Raw genomic sequence first — 8,650 nt, 5'->3', positions numbered from 1 at the left:
CATTTTCCCTGGGAAAGAAAACTCACCAGTCCAGGTTGCTGATGTCAGTTTGTAGGGCTCCCTTGGGTCTATCAGGGCAGCAAAACTTTGAGGAGGGGACAACTTTGGTCTGGGGTCCATCCTACGATATAAGGATTTTTTGCATTCAGGCCCCACCCCAGTGCCAGGGGCCCCTGGGCACATGCTTTGGCCATTTTCCCTGGGAAAGAAAACTCACCAGTCCAGGTTGCTGATGTCAGTTTGTAGGGCTCCCTTGGGTCTATCTGGGCAGCACAACTTTGAGGAGGGGACAACTTCGGTCTGGGGTCCATCCTTCGTTATAAGGATTTTTTGCAGTCAGGCCCCACCCCAGTGCCAGGGGCCCCTGGGCACATGCTTTGGCCATTTTCCCTGGGAAAGAAAACTCACCAGTCCAGGTTGCTGATGTCAGTTTGTAGGGCTCCCTTGGGTCTATCTGGGCAGCACAACTTTGAGGAGGGGACAACTTCAGTCTGGGGTCCATCCTTCGATATAAGGATTTTTTGCATTCAGGTCCGAGCCCAGTGCCTGGGGCCCCTGGGCACATGCTTTGGCCATTTTTCCTGGGAAAGAAAACTCACCAGTCCAGGTTGCTGATGTCAGTTTGTAGGGCTCCCTTGGGTCTATCAGGGCAGCACAACTTTGCGGAGGGGACAACTTCGGTCTGTGATCCATCCTTCGATATAAGGATACTACGCAGTCAGGTCCCAGCCAGGGGCCAGGGGCCCCTGGGCACATCATTTGGCCATTTTCCCTGGGAAAGGAAACTCACCAGTCCAGGTTGCTGATGTCAGTTTATAGGGCTCCCTTGGGTCTATCTGGGCAGCAGAAATTTGAGGAGCGGGCAATTTTGGCCTGTGATCCATCCTTCGATATAGGGATTCTTTGAAGTCAGGTCCCAGCCCAGTTCTTGGAGCTCCTGGGCACATACTTTGGCCATTTTCCCTGGGAGAGAAAATTCACCAGTCCAGGTTGCTGATGTCAGTTTGTAGGCCTCCCTTGGGTCTATTAGGGCAGCACAAGTATGAGATGGGGAGAACTTCAGTCTGGCGTCCATCCTTCGATATAAGGATTCTTTGCAGTCAGGTCCGAGCCCAGGGCCAGGGGCCCCTGGGCACATCCTTTGGCCATTTTCCCTGGGAGAGAAAATTCACCAGTCCAGGTTGCTGATGTCAGTTTGTAGGGCTCCCTTGGGTCTATCAGGGAAGCAGGAATTTGAGGAGGGGACAACTTTGGTCTGTGATCCATCCTTCGATAGAGGGATTTTTTACAGTCAGGCCCGAGCCCAGGGCCAGGGGCCCCAGGGCACATCCTTTGGCCATTTTCCCTGGGAAAGAAAACTCACCATTCCAGGTTGCTGATGTCAGTTTGTAGGGCTCCCTTGGGTCTATCTGGGAAGCAGAAATTTGAGGAGGGGACAACTTTGGTCTGCGAACCATCCTTGGATATAGGGATTCTTTGCAGTCAGGCCTCAGCCCAGTGCCACGGGCCACGGGGCACATCCTTTGGCCATTTTCCCTGGGAAAGGAAACTCACCAGTCCAGGTTGCTGATGTCAGTTTGTAGGGCTTTCTTGGGTCTATCTGGGAAGCAGAAATTTGAGGAGAGGACAACTTTGGTCTGCGAACCATCCTTCGATATAGGGATTCTTTGCAGTCAGGCCCCAGCCCAGTGCCAGGGGCCCCTGGGCACATCCTTTGGCCATTTTCCCTGGGAAAAAAAACTCACCAGTCCAGGTTGCTGATGTCAGTTTGTAGGGCTCCCTTGGGTCTATCAGGGCAGCACAAGTTTGAGGAGGGGACAATTTTGTTCTGTGATCCATCCTTCGATATAGGGATTCTTTACAGTCAGGCCCGAGCTCTGGGCCAGGGGCCCCTGGGCACATCCTTTGGCCATTTTCCCTGGGAAAGAAAATTCACCAGTCCAGGTTGCTGATGTCAGTTTGTAGGGCTCCCTTGGGTCTATCAGGGCAGCACAACTTTGAGGAGGGGACAACTTCAGTCTGGGGTCCATCCTTCGATATAAGGATTTTTTGCATTGAGGTCCCAGCCCAGTGCTAGGGGCCCCTGGGCACATCCTTTGGCCATTTTCCCTGGGAAAGAAAACTCACCAGTCCAGGTTGCTGATGTCAGTTTGTAGGGCTCCCTTGGATCCATCAGGGCAGCACAACTATGAGGAGGGGACAACTTCGGTCTGGGTTCCATCCTTCGATATAAGGATTCTTTGCAGTCAGGTCCGAGCCCCGGGCCAGGGACCCCTGGGCACATCCTTTGGCCATTTTCCCTGGGAAAGAAAATTCACCAGTCCAGGTGGCTGATGTCAGTTTGTAGGGCTCCCTTGGGTCTATCAGGGCAGCACAACTTTGAGGAGGGGACAACTTCGGTCTGGGGTCCAAACTTCAATATAAGGATTCTCTGCAGTCAGGTCCCAGCCCTGTGCTTGGGGCCCCTGGGCACATGCTTTGGCCATTTTCCCTGGGAAAGAAAACTCACCAGTCCAGGTTGCTGATGTCAGTTTGTAGGGCTCCCTTGGGTCTATCTGGGAAGCAGAAATTTGAGGAGGGGACAACTTTGGTCTGCGAACCCTCCTTCGATATAAGGATTCTTTGCAGTCAAGTGCCAGCCCAGTGCCAAGGGCCACTGGGCACATGCTTTGGCCATTTTCCCTGGGAAAGAAAATTCACCAGTCCAGGTTCCTGATGTCAGTTTGTAGTGCTCCCTTGGGTCTATCAGGGCAGCACAACTTTGAGGAGGGGACAACTTCGGTCTGGGTTCCATCCTTCGATATAAGGATTATTTGCATTCAGGACCCAGCCCAGTGCCAGGGGCCCCTGGGCACATGCTTTGGCCATTTTCCCTGGGAAAGAAAACTCACCAGTCCAGGTTGCTGATGTCAGTTTGTAGGGCTCCCTTGGGTCTATCAGGGCAGCACAAGTATGAGATGGGGACAACTTCAGTCTGCGATCCATCCTTCGATATAAGGAATATTTGCATTCAGGCCCCAGCCCAGTGCCAGGGGCCCCTGGGCACATCCTTTGGCCATTTTCCCTGGGAAAGAAAACTCACCAGTCCAGGTTGCTGATGTCAGTTTGTAGGGCTCCCTTGGGTCTATCAGGGCAGCACAACTATGAGGAGGGGACAACTTCAGTCTGGGGTCCATCCTTCGATATAAGGATTCTTCGCAGTCAGGCCCCAGCCCGGGTTCAGGGGCCCCTGGGCACATGCTTTGGCCATTTTCCCTGGGAAAGAAAACTCACCAGTCCAGGTTGCTGATGTCAGTTTGTAGGGCTCCCTTGGGTCTATCAGGGCAGCACAAGTATGAAATGGGGACAACTTCAGTCTGCGATCCATCCTTCGATATAAGGATTATTTGCATTCAGGCCCCAGCCCAGTGCCAGGGGCCCCTGGGCACAACCTTTAGCCATTTACCCTGGGAAAGAAAACTCACCAGTCCAGGTTGCTGATGTCAGTTTGTGGGGCTTCCTTGGGTCTATCTGGGAAGCACAACTTTGAGGAGGGGACAACTTCGGTCTGCGATCCATCCTTCCATATAAGGATTATTTGCATTCAGGCCCCAGCCCAGTGCCAGGGGCCCCTGGGCACATCCTTTGGCCATTTTCCCTGGGAAAGAAAACTCACCAGTCCAGGTTGCTGATGTCAGTTTGTAGGGCTCCCTTGGGTCTATCAGGGCAGCACAACTTTGAGGAGGGGACAACTTCGGTCTGGGGTCCAAACTTCAATATAAGGATTTTTTGCATTCAGGTCCGAGCCCAGTGCCTGGGGCCCCTGGGCACATCCTTTGGCCATTTTCCCTGGGAGAGAAAATTCACCAGTCCAGGTTGCTGATGTCAGTTTGTAGGGCTCCATTGGGTCTATCAGGGCAGCAAAACTTTGAGGAGGGGACAACTTTGGTCTGGGGTCCATCCTACGATATAAGGATTTTTTGCATTCAGGCCCCACCCCAGTGCCACGGGCCACTGGGCACATGCTTTGGCCATTTTCCCTGGGAAAGAAAACTCACCAGTCCAGGTTGCTGATGTCAGTTTGTAGGGCTCCCTTGGGTCTATCAGGGCAGCAAAACTTTGAGGAGGGGACAACTTTGGTCTGGGGTCCAAACTTCAATATAAGGATTCTCTGCAGTCAGGTCCCAGCCCTGTGCTTGGGGCTCCTGGGCACATACTTTGGCCATTTTCCCTGGGAAAGAAAATTCACCAGTCCAGGTTGCTGATGTCAGTTTGTAGGCCTCCCTTGGGTCTATTAGGGCAGCACAAGTATGAGATGGGGACAACTTCAGTCTGGGGTCCATCCTTCGATATAAGGATTCTTTACAGTCACGCCCGAGCCCAGTGCCTGGGGCCCCTGGGCACATCCTTTGGCCATTTTCCCTGGGAGAGAAAATTCACCAGTCCAGGTTGCTGATGTCAGTTTGTAGGGCTCCCTTGGGTCTATCAGGGAAGCAGGAATTTGAGGAGGGGACAACTTTGGTATGTGATCCATCCATGGATAGAGGGATTCTTTACAGTCAGGCCCGAGCCCAGGGCCAGGGGCCCCAGCCACATCCTTTGGCCATTTTCCCTGGGAAAGAAAACTCACCATTCCAGGTTGCTGATGTCAGTTTGTAGGGCTCCCTTGGGTCTATCTGGGAAGCAGAAATTTGAGGAGGGGACAACTTTGGTCTGCGAACCATCCTTGGATATAGGGATTCTTTGCAGTCAGGCCTCAACCCAGTGCCACGGGCCACGGGGCACATCCTTTGGCCATTTTCCCTGGGAAAGGAAACTCACCAGTCCAGGTTGCTGATGTCAGTTTGTAGGGCTTTCTTGGGTCTATCTGGGAAGCAGAAATTTGAGGAGAGGACAACTTTGGTCTGCGAACCATCCTTCGATATAGGGATTCTTTGCAGTCAGGCCCCAGCCCAGTGCCAGGGGCCCCTGGGCACATGCTTTGGCCATTTTCCCTGGGAAAGAAAACTCACCAGTCCAGGTTGCTGATGTCAGTTTGTAGGGCTCCCTTGGGTCTATCAGGGCAGCACAAGTTTGAGGAGGGGACAATTTTGTTCTGTGATCCATCCTTCGATATAGGGATTTTTTACAGTCAAGCCCGAGCTCTGGGCCAGGGGCCCCTGGGCACATCCTTTGGCCATTTTCCCTGGGAAAGAAAATTCACCAGTCCAGGTTGCTGATGTCAGTTTGTAGGCCTCCCTTGGGTCTATTAGGGCAGCACAAGTATGAGATGGGGAGAACTTCAGTCTGGGGTCCATCCTTCGATATAAGGATTCTTTACAGTCACGCCCAAGCCCAGTGCCTGGGGCCCCTGGGCACATCCTTTGGCCATTTTCCCTGGGAGAGAAAATTCACCAGTCCAGGTTGCTGATGTCAGTTTGTAGGGCTCCCTTGGGTCTATCAGGGAAGCAGGAATTTGAGGAGGGGACAACTTTGGTCTGCGAACCATCCTTGGATATAGGGATTCTTTGCAGTCAGGCCCCAGCCCAGTGCCAGGGGCCCCTGGGCACATTCTTTGGCCATTTTCCCTGGGAAAGAAAACTCACCAGTCCAGGTTGCTGATGTCAGTTTGTAGGGCTCCCTTGGGTCTATCAGGGCAGCACAACTTTGAGGAGGGGGCAACTTCGGTCTGCGATCCATCCTTCGATATAAGGATTATTTGCAGTCAGGCCCGAGCCCAGTGCCAGGGGCCCCTGGGCACATCCTTTGGCCATTTTCCCTGGGAAAGAAAACTCACCAGTCCAGGTTGCTGATGTCAGTTTGTAGGGCTCCCTTGGGTCTATCAGGGCAGCACAACTTTGAGGAGGGGACAACTTCGGTCTGGGTTCCATCCTTCGATATAAGGATTCTTTACAGTCACGTCCGAGCCCCGGGCCAGGGACCCCTGGGCACATCCTTTGGCCATTTTCCCTGGGAAAGAAAATTCACCAGTCCAGGTGGCTGATGTCAGTTTGTAGGGCTCCCTTGGGTCTATCAGGGCAGCACAACTTTGAGGAGGGGACAACTTCGGTCTGGGGTCCAAACTTCAATATAAGGATTCTCTGCAGTCAGGTCCCAGCCCTGTGCTTGGGGCCCCTGGGCACATGCTTTGGCCATTTTCCCTGGGAAAGAAAACTCACCAGTCCAGGTTGCTGATGTCAGTTTGTGGGGCTCCCTTGGGTCTATCTGGGAAGCAGAAATTTGAGGAGGGGACAACTTTGGTCTGCGAACCATCCTTCGATATAAGGATTCTTTGCAGTCAGGTGCCAGCCCAGTGCCACGGGCCCCTGGGCACATCCTGTGGTCATTTTCCCTGGGAAAGAAAATTCACCAGTCCAGGTTCCTGATGTCAGTTTGTAGTGCTCCCTTGGGTCTATCAGGGCAGCACAACTTTGAGGAGGGGACAACTTCGGTCTGGGTTCCATCCTTCGATATAAGGATTATTTGCATTCAGGACCCAGCCCAGTGCCAGGGGCCCCTGGGCACATGCTTTGGCCATTTTCCCTGGGAAAGAAAACTCACCAGTCCAGGTTGCTGATGTCAGTTTGTAGGGCTCCCTTGGGTCTATCAGGGCAGCACAAGTATGAGATGGGGACAACTTCAGTCTGCGATCCATCCTTCGATATAAGGAATATTTGCATTCAGGCCCCAGCCCAGTGCCAGGGGCCCCTGGGCACATCCTTTGGCCATTTTCCCTGGGAAAGAAAATTCACCAGTCCAGGTTGCCTAGGTCAGTTTGTAGGGCTCCCTTGGGTCTATCAGGGCAGCACAACTATGAGGAGGGGACAACTTCAGTCTGGGGTCCATCCTTCGATATAAGGATTCTTCGCAGTCAGGCCCCAGCCCGGGTTCAGGGACCCCTGGGCACATCCTTTGGCCATTTTCCCTGGGAAAGAAAACTCCCCAGTCCAGGTTGATGATGTCAGTTTGTAGGGCTCCCTTGGGTCTATCAGGGCAGCACAACTTTGAGGAGGGGACAACTTCGGTCTGGGGTCCAAACTTCAATATAAGGATTTTTTGCATTCAGGTCCGAGCCCAGTGCCTGGGGCCCCTGTGCACATCCTTTGGCCATTTTCCCTGGGAAAGAAAACTCACCAGTCCAGGTTGCTGATGTCAGTTTGTAGGCCTCCCTTGGGTCTATCAGGGCAGCACAACTGTGCGGAGGGGACAACTTCGGTCTGTGATCCATCCTTCGATATAAGGATACTACGCAGTCAGGTCCCAGCCAGGGGCCAGGGCCCCTGGGCACATCATTTGGCCATTTTCCCTGGGAAAGGAAACTCACCAGTCCAGGTTGCTGATGTCAGTTTATAGGGCTCCCTTGGGTCTATCTGGGCAGCAGAAATTTGAGGAGCGGACAATTTTGGCCTGTGATCCATCCTTCGATATAGGGATTCTTTGCAGTCAGGTCCCAGCCCTGTTCTTGGGGCTCCTGGGCACATACTTTGGCCATTTTCCCTGGGAAAGAAAATTCACCAGTCCAGGTTGCTGATGTCAGTTTGTAGGGCTCCCTTGGGTCTATCAGGGCAGCACAACTTTGAGGAGGGGACAACTTCGGTCTGGGGTCCAAACTTCAATATAAGGATTTTTTGCATTCAGGTCCGAGCCCAGTGCCTGGGGCCCCTGGGCACATCCTTTGGCCATTTTCCCTGGGAGAGAAAATTCACCAGTCCAGGTTGCTGATGTCAGTTTGTAGGGCTCCATTGGGTCTATCAGGTCAGCACAAGTTTGAGGTGGGGACAACTTTGGTCTGTGATCCATCCTTCGATAGAGGGATTCTTTACAGTCAGGCCCGAGCCCAGGGCCAGGGGCCCCAGGGCACATCCTTTGGCCATTTTCCCTGGGAAAGAAAACTCACCAGTCCAGGTTGCTGATGTCAGTTTGTAGGGCTCCCTTGGGTCTATCTGGGAAGCAGAAATTTGAGGAGGGGACAACTTTGGTCTGCGAACCATCCTTGGATATAGGGATTCTTTGCAGTCAGGCCTCAGCCCAGTGCCACGGGCCACGGGGCACATCCTTTGGCCATTTTCCCTGGGAAAGGAAACTCACCAGTCCAGGTTGCTGATGTCAGTTTGTAGGGCTTTCTTGGGTCTATCAGGGCAGCACAACTTTGAGGAGGGGACAACTTCGGTCTGTGATCCATCCTTCGATATAAGGATACTACGCAGTCAGGTCCCAGCCCAGTGCCAGGGGCCCCTGGGCACATCCTTTGGCCATTTTCCCTGGGAAAGAAAACTCACCAGTCCAGGTTGCTGATGTCAGTTTTTAGGGCTCCCTTGGGTCTATCAGGGCAGCACAACTTTGAGGAGGGGGCAACTTCGGTCTGCGATCCATCCTTCGATATAAGGATTATTTGCAGTCAGGCCCGAGCCCAGTGCCAGGGGCCCCTGCGCACATCCTTTGGCCATTTTCCCTGGGAAAGAAAACTCACCAGTCCAGGTTGCTGATGTCAGTTTGTAGGGCTCCCTTGGGTCTATCAGGGCAGCACAACTTTGAGGAGGGGACAACTTCGGTCTGCGATCCATTCTTCGATATAAGGATTCTTCGCAGTCAGGCCCCAGCCCGGGGTCAGGGGCCCCTGGGCACATCCTTTGGCCATTTTCCCTGGGAAAGAAAACTCACCAGTCCAGGTTGCTGATGTCAGTTTGTAGGG

This window comes from Lonchura striata, chromosome 15, assembly GCF_050655825.1.
Source record: "Lonchura striata isolate lonStrDom1 chromosome 15, ASM5065582v1, whole genome shotgun sequence".
NCBI classification, from domain to species: Eukaryota; Metazoa; Chordata; class Aves; order Passeriformes; family Estrildidae; genus Lonchura; species Lonchura striata.
The sequence above is the reverse complement of the archived record's forward strand: the minus strand, read 5'-3'. Positions refer to the sequence as shown.